Here is a 20,130-nt window from a genome sequence, read left to right on the forward strand (position 1 = left end):
TATCCTGCAAAATTATCCTGGGACACATATTAATTCGAGACATCTATTTGTCCAGAATGGTATGGGATCTCCTCTTTGAGCAGGGGGTTGAACTAGAAGACCTCCAGGGCCCCTTCAAACCCTAACATTCTATCTAAAGAAGTTTCCTTCATTATGATCATTGCAGTCCAAGCGAAAACAATTTGAAAGCCAGGAAAGCTCACATATTCCTCCTTCAGTATCTGGCCACAGGGATAATTGGCTCTAGGTCACAATGTCCTCTGCCAGCACCAATGTACCCAGGAGCATTCCAGCAGCATCACAAAGCTGTTAAGTGCTCTTCCAAGTGCCGAGAAAAAGAGAGAGACAGACAGAAAACCGAATGGCAGCTTCAAATCCCTTGACGCCATAACGTCCTGTGTGTGTGTTTTTTTTTTTTAACACCAAAAATTCTTACAACGTGCATTGCTTTTAATGGAATGAACTTGGAATGTGACAGGGCCAAGGTTAACTTTGCTTCTGCCAGTGCTAGTTAGTGTCATAACTGTTGGTGGCCGGAGAGCAAATCCTGCATTCTGACATCTTAAGGAATCTTTTGAAAGTTTCCATTCCATAATCCAGAGCTTTGGTTTCAGTTAATTTTCAACAGACATTTACTTCAATGGAAGGTCAGAATGTTAAGCATAATGTGTAAACTCCTATAAAAAAACTCTCTTTTATTAACTCAGAGAATACAAATTCTTTTTAGTCTCAATGGAGAAGCCTTCAGCACCTTAGGAATGCGTACAAATTAAGCCCTTCAACATTAATAAGACTAATATCTTTGCCAGTAAACAATAGCAATAGCATTTAGATTTACATTCTGCTTCACAGTGTTTTCAGCCCCACTCTTAAGCGGTTTACAGAGTCAGCATATTTTCCCCCAACAATCTGGGTCCTCATTTTACCAACTTTGGAAGGATGAAAGGCTGAATCAACCTTGAGCTAGTGAGAATTGAACTGGGGAACTGCTGGCAGCCTGCAGTACTGCATTCTAACCACTGCCCCATCGTGGCTTTTAAGAGATGATGGATGGATGGATGGATGGATGGATGGATGGATGGATGGATGGATGGATGGGTGGGTGGGTGGACAGACAGACATATGGTATTGACAGAAAGATGATAGATCAGTACTGCATTCTAATCACTGCAGCGCCACATTATGCTTTATTTATATGTTCAGAGGAGAAGAACTAAATAGGTTGCCTTTCCACAGTAGGGACAGAATCAAACAGGGTGTGTGGGAATTGGCAAGATATCTAAATGACCTGATCTCTCCAAAACAGAGAATAGCTTTCTTCCGAGCCAGATTTAACATTCTTCCTTCAGCATTCCTCCAGGGCAGGTATAAGAGAACTCCTATAGCAGAACAGGTTTGTATATGTGGTAAAGGAGAAGTGGAAGATAATTCACATATACTATTACTATGCGAGCTATACAGAGCTTGTAGGTCTGCATATATTCTCCCCTTATTAGAGAGATTGCCAGGGAGGGCAGATAATTTTTATCTAGGCTTTCTCCTCCAGGACACTAACCCGGTTACCACGTATGCAGTGGCAAAGTTCTGTGCTGCTGCAATGTCCATAAGAAAAAAAATGGCTACAGTATAGTACCATCTTGTACCAATTATCTGGACATACCTTTAACAATCTTTGGACCATAATGTTATTATCCACTTTTAATGTAAATACTTTTAATTATATTTTAATGTTAGTATTTTTAATATAGTGTAAAGACAAATGTATATTGCTGGTCTCTGACCGTAATAAAGATCTTACTTACCTATATGTTCAGAGGTATATAAGAAGATCAACTTTGAAAAAGAAGGCTAATCAGTTTTTGAAACATTTTAAAAGTATATTAATGGTTTTGGCCTTGCTTTCTCCTTCCTTAAGCTGAGATAGATAATTGAATTGAATTGTGCTGAACCTTTTGGTGCCTTTCCTTTGTCTTACTTTACAGCTTTTTTTCAATTGGGCCTAATTGCAGAAAATCAATGGGATTGTCCATGTAGACGTATCCTGTATGAATTTTACTAGTGGTTGTATGAAACACACTTTCTGTGAAATCCATTTGGAAATGAAAGACATGGATCCAGAAACCTATTCCAATTTTTTTTTTTTTGGACATCTAGCAGGTTCTCAGCGAGAGTTGATTGCTCTGAACGTTAATTTGAGCTTGGAAACCGTTGAACAGAATACTGTTTTGTTAAGGAGAATACCAAATGGATTGAATACATGCAATAAGCACAGCTTTTCTTTGCCCAGAAGTGATCAAAATGGTGCGATGTAGAAGGCCACAATAAAACTATGAAGCGGAAAAAATAATTATTAGTATTCTAGGAATCTTTAAAGTGACTGTATCCTGGATTTAAGCAAAGGCGAAGACAAGAAAAGGGAAAGCGACAGGAATATTGATTTTAACTTAGACAACTTTTTAAAAAGGATGTGCAAAGGAGATAATTTAATTGAGAGTTTCTTTGGTCTGTTGGTTAGGTGTTGATAGAAACAGTCAGCTTCAACACAACTGCTTTATAGGAACCTAAGTCCAATGCAAATCATAATCTTTCAAATTATCACCAATGAGCTAGTTAGATTTAAATTACTGCAACCTTACCTCTGAGAAGAACCCAAAAGATCTGTTCTGGTAGGTTCCTCTCTTTTTTAAGAGAGGAGTTTAAAGTACAAACATTTAATGCAGAAGAAAAACCAACCATACTTTGATCTTTTGAAGATCTATTTTAAGATCTTCTAAATCAACCTAGAACTAAGGATAAATTTTACAATAGTGAGAGCAATCAACCAATGGAATAGCTTGCTTTCAGAAATGTTGGTTGCTCCATCACTGGAGACTTCCAAAAAGAGACTGGGCTATCATTTTTCTGAAACGGTATCAGAGATGGGTTCTTTCTTTCTTTCTTTCTTTCTTTCTTTATTAGGATTTATAGGCCGCCCTTTTCCCTGAGGGGACTCAGGGCGGCTTACAATCATTAGGGAGGGGGTGCAATTCAAAATAAACAGTATGTGAACAAAGTAAATTAATAAAAACACAACTTGCATTCAACACTCAACACTCGGGTGGGGCAAATGAGAAGCTTATCCCCAGGCCTGTTGGGATAGCCAGGTCTTGAGGGCTGTGCGGAAGGCCTGGACGGTGGTGAGGGTGCGTATCTCAACGGGGAGGTCGTTCCACAGGGTCGGAGCTGCAACAGAAAAGGCTCTCCTCCGTGTAGTCGCCAGTCGACATTGACTGGCGGATGGGATTCGGAGGAGGCCCAGTCTGTGCGATCTTATCGGTCGGAGGGAGGTAATCGGCAGAAGGCGGTCTCTCAAGTACTCAGATCCACTACCATGAAGGGCTTTAAAGGTGGTCAACAACACCCTGAAGCGCACCCGGAGATCAACAGGTAGCCAGTGCAGCTTGCGGAGGATGGGTGTTATGTGGGCGAACCGCGGTGCGCCCACTATCACTCGCGCGGCCACATTCTGAACTAACTGCAGTCGCCGGATGCACCTCAAGGGCAGCCCCATGTAGAGCACATTGCAGTATTCCAGCCTAGAGATCACAAGGGCTCGAGTGACTGTTGCGAGAGCCTCCCGGTTCAGGTAGGTTCCTACCAGTTCGCACCTATTCGGTAGAACCGGTTCGTCAAATCTACCGAACCGGTTAGAAGAGGTTCCACCAGTGGACCCAGAAAGCAGGCCACACCTACAGAAGAGGTTCCAATTTTTTTTGAAACCCACCACTGGTCCTTGGATATGATTATTCTACACTATCATGCTCATATTTATAAAACTCAGTGCCTCTGTGAAAGGTAAGGATGACTACTGCGTTTGTGGTGCAATCAGAACATTGCGTGTGTTGAAGTTGTTTTAACGCAAACCAAAGATGCCTTTTAAAAAACAAGTTTACATCATATTCTTATGCATGCCAGTGCTGTGTGTGAGGTAATTTAAGGTGGTTCTGACAAGTGTCGTCGGCATCTTCATATCCGGTCACATGGGCGGCAAGTCACTCCCATCTGGTCACATGGGCGGCAAGCCACTCCCACAAAGGAGGCCACACCCACAGAGTAGGTTCAAACATTTTTTGAAACCCACCACTGAACGGTATAGTGTCTCCTGCTTGAGTAACAGGTTGGACTAGAAGACCCCTTCCAATTCTATTATTTTATGTTCTGTGTTCTAGAATCCCTACCAGGCTAGGACCTGGACAAGGACTCTAAGGAATATTGTTGAGTCTTATCAGAATATACAGCCTTTTGTCACCAAGTAAAGGATAATTGATGAACAAGGTGGCTCAGTGGCTAAGACGCTGAGCTTGTCGATCAGAAAGGTCGGCAGTTTGGCGGTTCGAATCCCTAGTGCCATGTAACGGAGTGAGCTCCCATTACTTGTCCCAGCTTCTACCAACCTAGCAGTTCTAAAGCACATAAAAATGCAAATAGAAAAAGAGGAACCACCTTTGGTGGGAAGGTAACAGGATTCCGTGCGCCTTCGGCATTAAGTCATGCTGGCCACATGATCACAGAGACATCTTTGGACAGCACTGGCTCTTTGGCTTTGAAACGGAGATGAACACCACCCCCTAGAGTCGGGAACGACTAGCACATATGTGAGAGGGAGACCTTTACCTTTAAAGGATAATTTTCCAGAGGTTGTTCATACAGAAACTTGCTTTAAGATGTATTTAACACATTGTCTGTGAAAGTTTGTTTTATAAAGATTCTTTTGGTGAGATGCTAATGCAAACATATTCTTAATCAGATCAAAATAGTGTGCTTGATTAGTTGGTTACTCCTTAGAATTGTGGTGCTAATGCAATTTTAATCTAGACTTATGAGGCATTCTAACTCTAACAAACTTCCTTTAAATAAAGCAAACATAATGTAATCAGCAATGATTTGTCCACAATATTTGCAATGCTAAGTTTGGAGAAGAATTCAGCAGCACATTAAATTTCAGACCAGGGAAGAACAATAGGAAGTATTGCCAGAAGACAGAGTTGGGATTAGCTTTCTGTTGAAGGATAAAAACCTCACTTACAGTTTGTTAGAATTAATTAAACATACAACCCAGTCCAAACCTTCATTAAGCAAGCAAAAGTGACACTCAGAATAATTGCAAGGTCTTTGCATTTCAGCCCATGTAGTGCGAAATCCCCTTTGTGAATTAATTTGAAATTTTGGTAGCGCAATAAATCAAATGTGGTATGAACCAAACGAAGTATAACTTGATTGGGGGGAGGGGGGAATGTCCTTAAAGTCCATGGTGAGAAATCTTACTCCATTTAGTGGACAGTCTAATATGCAGGCAGTGAATTGAAAGCATTAATTGGTGTAAAGGTTATGTCAGCTTTCCCATGTTGTAAAAACCTTAGCTCTCCAGATACCATCCTTACATGGTTGGCTGAAGGTTCATAAATATCAAGCTTAGTTCTTCACCGCAACCAACAGTGAAGCCATAGAAACGTAAAAAGTTCTATTTGCTGTAGGACACATAGGACAAAAATTATATATAGTTCTTGAGATAAGGTTCAATATCTATCTATCTATCTATCTATCTATCTATCTATCTTTCTTTCTTTCTTTCTTTCTTTCTTTCTTTCTTTCCTGTGTTTCAGAGTCAATGGAAATGTTGTTTTTCATTTCCTGGTCTTGGTTGAAATAGGAGTTCCTTTTAGCATGAGAACTGCTGTTTTTTTGTTTCACCAGATTTCACTCCTTACGGGTTAATTTATACCGATTTGTCTTTTGAGATTCATATAAGTCAATTTTGCAAAAAATGGAAGTTACTGGACTCATAGTACAAATGAAAGAAAATATTTTGTCAGAGTAAATGACGGATTTAATAGCTGACCAGCTGCTGTATGGCTGTAAACTGAGATGATGACATGAGGATGAGTCAACAGGGTTACTGTCACTTTAAGAAGCTGTATATGTATAAGGGAGGCCATGTGAGGGCATCTCTCTCTCCTCATGATCTATCTCCATTGCGGTTCACCGTGTAGAGTTGAAGATTCTTTGCTTGCCTGGTATTTGTCTAACACATGTATGTATGTATGTATGTATGTATGTATGTATGTGTGTATGTATATGTATGTATGTGTACATATATATATATGTGCTTATTTATTTATCTGCCTAGTATGTAATATAGCCCAGGTTCAAATCCCAGTAAGGGTATGGCTAGCTGATGAGAGCTAAATAGCTTGAAATAGATCTATACTAGTCTCCCTTTATTTATTTATCAGCACAAATAAAAAACACAAATATAACATATAATATAAAAATATTGGGTTTCTGTTGTGATGGACTCTTGTGACGAGCTGATTGACAGATGATGGAAGCAGTTAGCTTCCTCCCATAATTGGGGCTTACCAGGGGTTGTAAAAATCTAATAGATACCTTTCACCCTGGCTTCGCTGATAACGGATAAGAGCCTGTGGCCTAATGGCTAAGATATCTGCCTAGTATGTAATATAGCCCAGGTTCAAATCCCAGTAAGGGTATGGCTAGCTGATGAGAGCTAAATAGCTTGAAATAGATCTATACTAGTCTCCCTTTATTTATTTATCAGCACAAATAAAAAAAACACAAATATAACAAAGGCAACAGTAAAAATATTGGGTTTCTGTCGTGATGGACTCTTGTGATGAGCCGATTGACAGATGATGGAAGCAGTTAGCTTCCTCCCATAATTGGGGCTTACCAGGGGTTGTAAAAATCTTATATATATATATATATATGTGTGTGTGTGTGTGTGTGTGTGTGTGTGTGTGTGTGTGTTGTATATAAACCACTGTTTGAAAGGCAAAACCTCTCTGTACCGTATTTTGCTCCTATGTTGTCTCAAAATAGTAGTCACGCACTCTGACATATTTTGATCGCACATGGTTGATATTTCACAAGAAAAATCACTTGTTTTCCCTTGTTTTGAATCCCTGAACTTTATTGGTCAAAAAGCAAAGGCAAACATCAGTTTGGGAGGAATAGTTCTTTAGAAGCAAGAACAAATTTATTTAACAAAAAAAAGCCCTCATTACTGGCCTGAAAAAACTCAATTCCTAAATGAGAGACCCATTGTAGGAGAAGAGCAGGCAGAGCTGAAGAATGGAGTTAAGTGTATCATGAACCTAGAATCATTAAGTGGCCACAAACATCTAAAAGTCCAACCCCTTTTGAATTCCGTTGATCGTTACCTGGCACCAATTTAGTATTGGATCTTACTAGATGCTTGTGTATATAAGCTTGAGAATTTTTTTTTTTTAATTGCAACTTCAGATACGGTCCTGACCCTTCACACCTGACACCAGTACAGTTAAGAGGGATTTTTCCTTACATAAAACAATTAAGTTTAGACCAAGGGGATTGTGAAAAGAGTAAATTACTCAGGGTAAGAGCAGCTCTTGATGGTACCCTGAGGGCAAAGTCCTTTTTCTACACCTTAGCAGAATAGTTGATAAGCTAGAAGGCAAAACACCCTCCCCTACACACAAACACACACACACACACACACACGCACGCACGCACACACACACACCTCTGAACATGCAGCTTAGATTCATGGACTTCCATCAGAGGAATACTATTCCTGGTATATTAGTAGTTTATATAATGGTAGCAGTTTTCTTGTTGTTGTTAGTTGTGAAGTCGTGTCTGACCCATCGTGACCCCATGGACAACGTTCCTCCAGGCCTTCCTGTCCTCTACCATCGTCTGGAGTCCATTTAAGCTCATGCCTACTGCTTCAGTGACTCCATCCAGCCATTTCATTCTCTGTCGTCCCCTTCTTCTTTTGCCCTCCATCTTTCCCAGCATGAGGCTCTTCTCCAGTGAGTCCTTCCTTCTCATTAGGTGGCCAAAGTGTTTGAGTTTCATCTTCAGGATCTCACCTTCTAAAGAGCAGTCAGGGTTGATCTCCTTTAGGACCGACCGGTTGGATGGCCTTGCAGTCCAAGGGACTCGCAGGAGTCTTCTCCAGCATTATCAGTTTACATTATGAAAAAGGGGGATGAAATAAATATGGAAATTGGAGAGGGACTTTTACTCATTAGATACAGCCACATACCAACTCCTTCCAATGGAAAATGTTAGCATTGCAAAAATATGTCCAAGCATAACTCAAATTAAATATGATTTCACTTCTTTTAATTATGCAAAGGTTCTGCCCTCACTTCATTCTGAGTTATGGAGACAACCCAGGACTGGTTCCAGATTCTGAAACCAGTTTCTGCCTCCCCTCTGTAGATTTGATTTACTCTCCAAGGAGACCACCGTTATACAGGGTATATAGGAAAAAAGCTTTTTCTTTTCTTTTCTTTTTTGCTGAGCTTTGTTTATAATCCAATTTGCTTTATTAGAAGATACCCTCATGTGACAGGATGGGAGTAGAAAGAGCTATATCTAGAGCTTGGCCTGTTCCAACTAGATTAGAAAAATGTGAAGAGGAAATAAAACATATTTCCTGCTCATTTGTTGTTTTAATTGATTTTCCTTCAGAGAACATGAAAACTGAAACGTAACAAAAAAAAAATCTAATAAAAGTATTTATTGAAAAAGCTATAAAACAACAAGCCATATCTTTGGAGCAAACCTTGTTGGATGAGTGAATAGCAGTTCACCCGAAAGAAATAGCAGAAAATAAAAAGGAGGGGCAGAAACTCTCTGCCTATCTCTCTCTTTCTTTCTACACAAACACACAAACATGTACAGAGAGAGAGAGAGAGAGAGAGAGAGAGAGAGAGGGAGGGAGGGAGGGAGGGAGGGAGGGAGGAGGGGGAGAGAGGGAGAGAAGGAGAGAGAGAAAGAGAGAGATCAAAAAGTATGGAGCCATCACAACTATGGGGTAAATCCATACTGATTGCCAATCAATTAATTTATCTGATTTTAATTAGGAGCAATGAACAGAACTTCTGAAGTTTGCTTTATGGTAACACAGCACAGATTAAAATTATATACTTATTCTCACTCTCTCTCATACACACATGCATAGAGACGTCCCCCCCCCAAAAAAAAAGAATACCAGAATACTGATATAAATCAATAACTCCACTGCTTAAATTAAATTTGCTTTGCTTTGGTGAATTTGCACCATTTGTAGTGTGTGTGTGTGTGTGTGTGTGTGTGTGTGTGTGTGTGTATAATATAACTTCCTGGGATTTGAAAAGAAGTTGAACACAGAAAATAGAAATGGTTCCAATTTAAAAAAAAAATAAAGTAAAGAAAACATATATTGGATGTATATCTGTGGTGAAATTCAAATGTTTTTACTACCAGTTCTGTGGGCGTGGCTTGATGGGTGTAGTGTGGCTTGGTGGGCGTGGCTTGGTGGGCATGGCAGGGGAAGGATACTGCAAAATCTCCATTTCCACCCCACTCCAGGGGAAGGATACTGCAAAATCTCCATTCCCTCCCACTCCAGGGGAAGGACACTGTAAAATCTCCATTCCCTCCCCACTCCAGGGGAAGGATACTGCAAAATATCCATTCCCACCCCACTCTGGGGCCAGCCAGAGGTGGCATTTGCCGGTTCCCTGAACTTCTTAAAATTTCCGCTACTGGTACTCCAAACTATTCAAAATTTATGCTACCAGTTCTCCAGAACTTGTCAGAACCTGGTGGATTTCAGTCCTGATGTATATGTATTGGATATATTTCTCAAGCTTGGTTATACACAAACTGTGTGCTTTGACATTAAAATGCTGTTGAAACGTTTTAATGTGGCCACTCCCTGCTTTTAAATTCACTTGGAAGTCCAGCTGATTAATTTCTCTTGATATAAGATCAAGAATTAATGAACGGTTGACAGACATTGGGGATTATAAAATAAATGTAAATGATGGTTGAGAAAAAAAAATAAGGTAGTATCTAAGAAATGATCGTATATTAAAAAAGGGGGGAATGAGCATCAAATTTTAGTTTAGGCAGCTTCCCTTGGGACATTTTAGAAGTCTGAAAATGTTGATTAAACGAAAAGAAAAAAATGGACATGTTTTAGTACTTACAGTACATATGTACAGTAAAAGAAATCTTTGAATTCATGAAAGATTTTATGTTCTTTGTTGAAATACTACCACCCTTTGGCAAAGAAAGAAATAAACAAAAAAATCAGAAACATAAAAAGCTAATAGTGAGCAACTGATTGATGGCCAGCTTGGCAAATTCCCAATACTGTATATGTTGTGTCAACTAGGTTAATACTTGCAACATGACTGCTGCAGAGCTCAACAATTGTAATGAAGTATAATGGTAAAGAAGAAACTAGGGTCACAGCAAAATTATTTCAGTTCACACAAACTTTTAACGGGCTTAGCCCTAATCTGTTCCCAGCCCTTTAGAAGAAAGTACATAAACAATGCCATCAGCAGTTAGCCTCAAGGACGTCACCATTGAAATGCTGTGATTACATACTTAAGTCTTTAAGTTGCAAAATTTGTATGATTATATTATTACAATACACCACCATTTTACTGAACCTCCATGGTCTGCTATCATTTTTCAAAAGGTTTTTGATTGTGTCAAGACAGATCTTTTGTCTGTTCAACCCCAAGAAATCAAACCTTAATTACTGAACATATATGGGAGGAGGCTAAGTCTACATAGGACAGAAGGATTTGTGAATAGGATTGGTGAATATAACTGGCCAGATAACTGGTCTTTAGCAAGAATAACAAGAGGTCATAAAGTTCAACTGTTGGACTTGGAGGGCATCCTGTACAAAGGTTGAACAAATTTTATTCTACGCATAATGTGGTCGCTTCTAATAGGTAAAATGCATGGTGCAGCAATTTTATATACATGTTTAGCTTACTTTCTTTTTAGGAAAACATATTTCCCCTTCTATCTTGTGTTTATAATACTGTTATAATAAAATCCACTTCTTTGTTATCCATTTTTATCTACCAACCCCAGATTAGTAAAAATAGATTGAACCATTTCTACATTTTTCCAATTTAAATATTGTTTAATTTTGACATTAAAATAAATCATATTTCCAGCATTGAGGCATATGTATAAACATCAAAATATTTGTTTAACTCAGGGGTCGGCAACCTTAAACACTCAAAGGGCCACAAAGGTCCTAACCGGAAGACCCCCGTTCAATTCTGGAGCCGACTGGAAGTCCGGTTCCCCCACCATAGAGTTTCCTCCTAGCATAGTGTCCTTTTTCCTCAACTTGTTCTAATCAAAAGCCCAATCAACTGTGGAGCTGAGTGGCAATCAGGAGCCGCAGCAGAGGAATGAAAGAGCCACATGCAGCTCCTTGAGCTGCAGGTTGCTGACCCCTGGTATAACTGGACAGTGATATTTATGCCTTATGGAATATGCACAATAATTGGATGTCTGAACTGAAACCAATTTTGTATTTCAATTTACCTACAAAATTTCTAGTAGCAAAAGAGAAATTAGTTCAAACTTCAAAAGAAAAACTCCATACAATCAATTTATACAAATTCAGTGTTACTCAACAAATACTATCCAAATATTTATCAATAATTATTTGAATTATTTTCAACCATTGCCCTGCCCTGTCTTTAAAAAGAAATAGGCATTGCTTAGCAATGAACCTACTTACATTTAAAGGATCTTTATTGTAAGAGAGATATCAGAATATGTTTATTAAAAGCAATATTTTAATCACGAGGAAGCACGCTCTGAATGATGATAAAAGTGACACATCCCTTAGCCATCTGTAAAGTTAACTGATTATGTAGGATATTCATTAACAAACATCACAATCAGTATTAAGTAAATAAGCAGGCAATTAAGGAATCCTCAACACATAAAGAATAATGTTTTATGTAAGGGATAATGCAGCCCATAAGACTAATTTTAGATGATAATATACTTTTATTTTACTCACGACTACTATATTCGGGCTAGAAAATTAGACTGCTTATGATTTTTTTTTAAAAAAAGTTCTAATATAGATATTTTGGTGTGTACTATGTATATGTCATTTCACTGTGAAATATATCAGTTTATTTCTTTTCTCTGTAAAGGAGCCACTTCTCTTATCCATGCTTGTTATTTCATAATGTAAGATTCACATTATTGATTTTCTCATCTAATTTACAGGAGCGAGACAAAAAGGGACTCGCTTCCTTTCTGGCACAACCTAATTATGAAAAAGCCATCCTCATCTGGCAGAACTTTGGTCACCGATGGTGGGATTAGTGCAGGCTGTTGATTCTGCCAACCCTGGAGGAGAAATAGTCCTTTTCCAGCAATCTTTTTTTCAGCAACAATATAAAATATAAATAAGAGGTAACCAGGATTCAAAGGAAAAAAAATATATTGTTGGACGTTAAGAATCATTGCAGCTTACAGAAATAGAAGTCCCTGGGAACACAAAGGAAGGCAACAATTTATTCTAGCTTACAAATCCTTCTGTTATTGACTCAAAGAAGTCTCAATCAGTTAACTAAAAATGATATTCCCACTCTAGAAGCTTAGCATTAATCAGCATAATAGTCAGCGATATGAAACCTGAAGTCTAAAAGTCTTATCATCAACTGATATATTAAATCTTATTAGCTCTACTTTGGACAGGAGGGCCAGTTTGAGGACATAAGATCAGCCCTAGAGGTCAAATTAAGACCAGCAACTCAGAAATAGGGCCCCGAAGGAGTGGTGCCGTTGTAGACTTTATATCAAATTATTTATCAATTCGCATAGGCATCTATTCATTTATTTCCTGGGAAACTGAGGAGGAGGCGATGGCTGGGGAGTCAGTATCAGGGCAACCTGGGAGCTCCGAGGGGGAAGTGGGAATGGAACTGGCAGAGAGAGAGAGAGACAGAGACGGAGCCTGGGCTGTTTGTCATCCCTCAGATGGCGAGACAACAGCCCCCAGGTCTGGAGGTGGCTGATGAGGAAGAGGAGGAATAGCTGGATCCAGTGCCTGACATACGGATGCACAGAAGGCAGAGGAGAGGAGAACAGTGGAAATCTATGGGCCGATTCTAGGGAAGGAAGAGCCACTGCTGTTTGCTAAGCCCCACCCTAACTGTGGGGATAATAAGGCAAGGGGAGGAGATGAATAGATGTAGAAGACAATTATTTATCTTCTTGACAGACGGACTTGTTAGCTTGCGAGAGAAATTTTTTGCCAGGGATGCCGGCGCTTCTAATAAAGGAATTTTTTGAGCTCACGTACGAGGGTTTGTTGTGTTTGGGGAGCGGAACAGTAGTTAGTTCCCAACAGTTGTCTCTGGACAAGGAACAAGTAGGTGAAATCTCTTGACACACACAAGTCACCTGTGAGCATGATCATATTAGCCTTCCTGCTGAGTTTTATCAACTAATGTCTAGTGGAAAATCATGGAACACTTATTTTAATGGACTTACAACACTTATTTGTACCATATCCGTTTTTGAAGTTGTTTCCTCTTAAAATTAGATTACTGATTTTTAAGTGAGCTGGGGAAAAAAATACGACCTGGGCTTCAGATGTAGAACTAATGGGATATGGAAATACTGTAATTGAGAAGTACAGATATTGTGCCATGGAAGTACTTAAAATTAATCTAAAGAAGGAACTATTTCCCAAGCTTCACTTATTAAAATATGAAATAGAAAGCTGCTGGAAAGGAATACAATACTCAATGATGTGTTAAGAGATTTTGAAAATAAAAACGGAAATATATAGGAACGCCAAGCTGCCTTGTCTCCCTCCCTCCCTCCCTCCCTCCCTCTCTCTCTCTTTATTCTGCAGTAATCTTTGAAGCATTTCAACTTTCCAAAAACAAGAATAAGGAATAATCTACTCCAACAAAGCTGCCTCCCCCATTTTACGATTCAACATATCTGACATTAATTTTAGCAGAAATTAAAATTCCTTTTTTTTTAACTCAGAAGTAGAGTCTGACTAACACACTTTCTCTGCATAATTATGTCAACGCTAGATCTAAATGGTTCATGCATATTTATTTGTGAAGAATAGCAAAGACTGATATTTCAACTGTTTGCCATCCTTCTATTTCTTTCTCACGGTGTCCAAACCAAACAGTTTTTTAAAAAAAAATATTGCTTCTGGTAGCATCGTTTGCTTTCTAAGCGTCTTCCGTGCAATATTGGGTAATGTTTTTTTTTCCCTAGAAGTTTTTATTCCCTAAGGATGTTTGAAAGATTGGAATGCATATCGTCTTAGAAATTTCTTATTGCCAAAACCTTCATTATATGATTTACAGTAATCACATTTCGTATCTGGTTTTTTTTGCTCCTTAGAATCAGAAATTGCAAATGTTTGCAAACCTCTGACTTATGTTTTAATTCTTCATTCAGGTGTGTGTGTGTGTGTGTGTGTGTGTAAATGGTGTATCATGAACACGTTTGTTGAGAATGGGGAGAAAAATATTGAACAAACATTAGCATCACTTACACTTTAGCATTCATGGTCTTGCAGAAACATCTACTAATTCAAATCTTGAGCATGTCTTCTTCCATTTCACAGGAGTCTCATATGTATAGTTCTTGTTCTAATAAGCATAGAACTAAATTATATTAATTACATATACTGTAAGTCCCGTACATGGCTGCAGTGATGATATGCTGCCAGTTGAAATTAATTATAAACATCAATAAATGGTTTTGTTTATACACAAGAAAGACACTAACCTTCTTTGTGTAACAGGTATCCATGCTAGCTTGGGAAATTAAATAACAAATGAAGTGGCTTTTTTGTGAGGAAAACAAATACCATGGTTCAGAATAGCAACAGCAGAGTAGAATAGAATAGAATAGGAGTTGGAAGGGACTTTGGAGGTCTTCTAGTCCAACCCCCTGCTTAGGCAGGAAACCCTGCACCACTTCAGACAAATGGTTGTCCAATCTCTTCTTAAAAACTTCCAGTGTTGGAGCATTCACGACTTCTGAAGGCAAGTTGTTCCACTGATTAATTGTTCTGTTAGGGAATTTCTCCTTAGTTCTAAGTTGCTTCTCTCCTTGACTAGTTTCCACCACTGCTTCTTGTTCTACCAATTCCTGTCCTAGCAATAGCACTTAGACTTATATATCACTTTACAGTGCTTTACAGCCCTCTCTAAGCGGTTTACAGAGTCAGCACATTGCCCTCAACAATCTGGGTCCCCATTTTACCGACCTTGGAAGGATGGAAGGCTGAATCAATCTTGAGCCTGGTGAGATTCATCTACCAAACTGCTGGTAGCCGGTGATCAGCAGAAGTAGCCTTGGCTACTGATAGTTATCTTTGCATTTCAACTATTTTGATTCCTCAAGGTGCTCTGGCACCCTGCCTGATTTGTAACTCCAAGCTGCAGGTATTGCTGATGAAAAGGGAGGTATTCAGACAGAATGCTTTAAGTTTCCATGATGGCTGTGAGACTGACATTGATCTTCAGTGGGTATTCCCACTGGGGAAATCTAATGATTGATGTTTAGGGCAGCTTTTTGCAAGCAAATAAGATTTTTTTTGTATTTTTCTGCAAGTAATCTTTGACTTACAACAGTGACCATTGAGTTATAGATAATTTTATAGCCTAAGAAAGCATTAGAACCAAGTGTTTCTGCAAGTTAGACTGCAAATAGGAGTATGGGCAATCAGAATTTCTAGAATACCAAGCTTACAGTCTTAATGCTGTCCCAATTTTTCTTTCTTTTTTTTAAATTTATATATAATAAATACTCAGCCCTAGGCATCTGCGCCACATCTGCTCTATATTAACAGTTAGAAGTATATTCCTAGCCCGTTCTTCTTAAATCACGTAGCTTTAATTATTTATGAACATCATACAGTGAGTTACAGTTGTGAATGGAGTTTCCATTTATGGCACACTACACAAGTGAGATTTGGATGCCCTGGCACACTTCATTTGTCTGAGTATGCTGAGGTTCATAATTTAATATTTTGTAGGGTTCTCTCCCCCGCCCCCAGCTAACTGCAGGAAAAAAAAAACAATTATTACTAACTGGCCTTCCATTGAGGACCTGTACACTGCATGAGTCAAAAAGGGGGCTGTGAAAATATTTACAGACCCCTCGCATCCTGGACATAGATTGTTTCAACTCCTATCCTCAAAATGACACTATAGAGCATTGCACACCAGAACAACTAGACACAAGGACAGTTCCCCCCCCCCCCCAAATACATCACTCTGCTAAACAAATAATTCCCTCAACACTGTCAAACTATTCACTAAGGCTCCATTACTATATATTAGTTTTCTCATCTTTCCTATCACCCATCTCCTCCTACTTATGACTGCAGGACTGTTAATTTTTCTTGCTTGTATCCTTACGATTTATATGATTGTTTCCTAGTATGATTTGATTGCTTATTTGTACCCTATGGCTAGAATTAAGAGTTGTACCTTGTGATTCTTGATAATGTATTTTTTTTTCTTTTATGCCACACTGAGGAGCACATGGACCAAAGACAAATAATTCCTTGTATGTCCAATCACCACCTGGCCAATAAGAATTATATTCTATTCTATCATGCAGATCACAGATGAAAGTAAATGACTGGTCTCAAAAGCAGTAAGGATAAATACATTCTGAATGCATAGGATACAAAAAGAAAATAAAAATATGAATAAATATTGAGCTGAAAATCTACAGAAAGAAAGAAAGAACAGAAAGAAAGAAAAGAGAAAACGAAAAGATAAAGAAAGAAAAAAAAGAAAGAAAGAAGAAAGAAAGAAAGAAAGAGGACAAAGTGATGGAAGTCTTCCCAAAAAAATTAGACTGAGTTATGCTGTCTATGCAGTCAAAATATCCAGAATATTAAATAATAAATAGAGTCTAAATTCTGGTTGAGTTTTTCTTTTTCTTTTCTTTCTTTCTTTTTTTTTTTTTTTGGAGAGGAAAAAAAAGTATCCTCCCAATATGCAGCTCTAGGCATCTTCTCTGCCACATCTACTCTATATTAACAGAAATATATTCCGAACCAGTTTTTCCTAAATCACGTAGTTTTAATTATTTATGAACATTATACAGTGAGTTGCAGTTGTGAATGGAAATTCCATTTATGGCAGGCTGTAAAGTGAAACGTGGAGGGAGTGGAACATTTTATCTCTCTGAATATGCCGAGGATTGTATTTTAATTTGTATGGGGTTTTTTTCCCCCTCCAGTAATGTACATTAATTGACGAAAGTAAATGACCGGTCTCAAAAAAAACAATAAGGATAAATGCAATTCTGAATGGACCAGATAAAACAAGAGAAAATATAGAGAAATTAGGCAATGTAATGGAAAAAAATAATAATAATAAAAGCTCATTGTTTTACAGTACAGGAGTGCAACCTGTAGATCTTCATTCAAAAAATATTTTTAAAAAGCTATAAATGTTGCTGATCCAAAGACGTTCAACAGCTAATAGTAATGATTTGCTTTTGAAAGGGTGAACGGCTCAAGTTTGAACATCAGTGCCTTGTTCTAACCTGAAGGGCTGTGGTGGAATTTAGCCTGGAGTCCCAGGAGGGAGGGGCTGCACTCCAGAGGATCCAGAGATAGTGAAGTTTAGATAGTTGGTGTGGGAGAAAGAGGGTGAAGATGGTTCCTCCCCAGTAGTGGGATTCCAAATCTTTTCCTACCGGTTCTATGAGAGCGCGCGTCACGCATGCGGCACACAAAAACCGCCCTCGGTGTCAGTGCTGGTAAGCTGAGCTGTTTTTTAGGTCAACTGAGGCATGGCCATCCTCTCTGTTGCTCGATTCAGCTGAGGTAAAAAAACAACAACAACAACAACAAGGGAATATAGGACAGTGAACCAAGGCGATGGGAGGGTGGACCCAACCAGAGGTGGTATTTGCTGGTTCTCCAAATGACTCAAAATTTCAGCTACCGGTTCATGCGAACCGGACCGAACCGGTTGAATACCACCTCTGCTCCTCCCTAATAGCTCTCAGAGTATGTCTTTTATGGTGCAAGTTGTCTGTTTTAGCTTGGAAAGATTTATCTCTATAGGTGAAGAACAATAAAGAAAACCAGATTTAGAAGAATCTCAGCACGTCCTTCTTGGTTTTTGGAGCCTATCAAGGGCCTCCACGCCAGGAAGAAAGGCTGCTTAGATGAGCTAGCTTTTGCTGTTGGCTTCCCAAACCAGCAGACTGCTGCTTTGCTTTGTACAAGCAGCAGGATAACAAACTCCACAGTCCGATTCTACTTGGCTAAATATTTTCAGCTACAGGTTTAGCTAGGCACCCAATACCTGCTGGATGCACAACTGATCCTTACTGATAGAAAAGAATATTTGTAGCTTACGGGGGACACATAACTGATCCTTACTGATTGAAGAGAATATTTGTAGCTTGGGTTTAGACTGTAGAGTCCTTGGTGCTGTTGTGGCCCGCCAGCAGTCAGGGGAGCTGGCAGCAGATTCAGACAGTGAGGAGGTTGGGAAGGAACATGGGCCAGTCCTGGAGACTGGGGAAGGCTCTGATGAGGGCTCTGTGTTAGAGGCAGAGAGGGGGTCAGAGCCATATGCCAGTTATCATCTGCCTTCAGAGTCAGACATCAGTGGGGCAGATGAACAGCTGGAGCCTCTTCCCAGTGTGTGCATGCACAGAGTTGCCAGACAAAGGGAACAGCTAAGGGACAAGGGTCGACTTGGGAGTAAGGCCACAGGTGGATGTTGAATGGCCTCTCCCATAGGAAATAAAAGAGGAGCGAAAGGGGAGTGGAGTTTGCAGGAGACAATTAGTTCATTCCTGCATTCTTGCCAAGTATTGCGGCATCTGAAAGATATCAGCCTGGCCACTCTCCAAGCCTGATAAAGGTCGGTAATCGTGAACTATCTTGAAAGACTGTGGGAGAGGAAAGACTTTGCTGGAGAGGAATTCACTGTAAGTTAAATAAAAGGGGTTTATCGGGATAAGGACTCAGATTTGTACTGCTGGGGAAGCCTGGGTCAGAACAGGTGCTCTCTGGGTTTGGTTGTTTTCGTGGAGATGTTTCATTAACAAGCTAGGTAACATCATCAGTACTAGGACCCAGCTGAGAAATGAAATGTCTACCAACCCCCCCCCCCCAAGCTCAGAGAGCATCAAGGATCTCACAAATGTTCTTATTAATATGCTGATTCTTATACTATGCAATATCTCAGAGACGAGGGAGGGAGGGAGGGAGGGAGGGAGGGAGAGAGAGAGAGAGAGAGAGACAGAGATAGACAGACAGACAGACATAGAGAGACAGAGAGAGAGAGAGAGAGACAGAGAGACAGAGAGAGACAGAGACAGAGACAGAGAGACAGAGAGACAGGCAAGGATAGATACGGAGGTTGAAGCACTAGAAAACATGACCCACAAAGACAAGTAGTTTGTGAGTGATGTACCATGGCAAACCTATGCTCATTGTTATTCCTGCTCACCATAGCTGACCAAGGGGGGGAATCGCTCCAGTGTAAGTACAAGAAATGATTAATAAATCTTTACAATCATGTTTGCATCCTCCGTGATCCATTTTTGTCTCTAATATCCGGTCTCTTTAGCCAACAACAATAATTGCAACAGGTTGACAATCTGCAGTAGGCTGACAATGATGGGGTGGACAGATCAGGATTAATTAACAACATAGGGCAAGGTTGATGGGGGGGAAAAAACAGAGCTAGCGGTCATTCAGAATGTAGGCATTTGATCTTTGATTTCTCCTTCCTGTGGCCAATCATAATTAATCTAAGAGCATGTAAGTAGTTTTGAAATTATTTAAGGCTGCAGAAGTTAATGCTTCCTATAGCCGATGAAAAAGAAGAAGCATCTGTCATAGAAATGCTAGGCACTCCGCTGAAATCTAATTTGAAAGAACTGTAAATGGAAATTTCTCTTCAGCGGATGAATCATCTCAGTGGAAAAGGAGGGGAAAAAAATCCATGCAGTCTTTGCTATCTAGAGGAATAAGCTGGTACTAGGAGCACTTGTATAAACACACAAGCTAAAACATGTGTTTGTACTTACAACTGACAAGAATGCTAGATTTAACATTCCGAAGCTATCTAAAGACGTGTGTGTGTGTATGTGGGGGGGAATTCACTGCTTTGTTACTTTCCCACATATGTGCAACTCTAAAACTGAAGATCTCACCGAGGTGGACAGAATCAAGATGCCGTCAGAAGTGAGTTCAACATTGGGAAGTTAATCTACATTAAATGC

The 20,130-nt window shown here is 39.4% G+C and overlaps 1 protein-coding gene across 2 annotated transcripts in view; it reads right to left on the reverse strand.

Moving 5' to 3' along the window:
• Positions 1-20,130, reverse strand: part of DIAPH2 (diaphanous related formin 2) — a 339,263-nt gene that overhangs the window by 24,639 nt on the left and 294,494 nt on the right. The window lies entirely within an intron of this gene.

This window comes from Thamnophis elegans, chromosome 12 (genome assembly GCF_009769535.1).
Source record: "Thamnophis elegans isolate rThaEle1 chromosome 12, rThaEle1.pri, whole genome shotgun sequence".
NCBI lineage: Eukaryota > Metazoa > Chordata > Lepidosauria > Squamata > Colubridae > Thamnophis > Thamnophis elegans.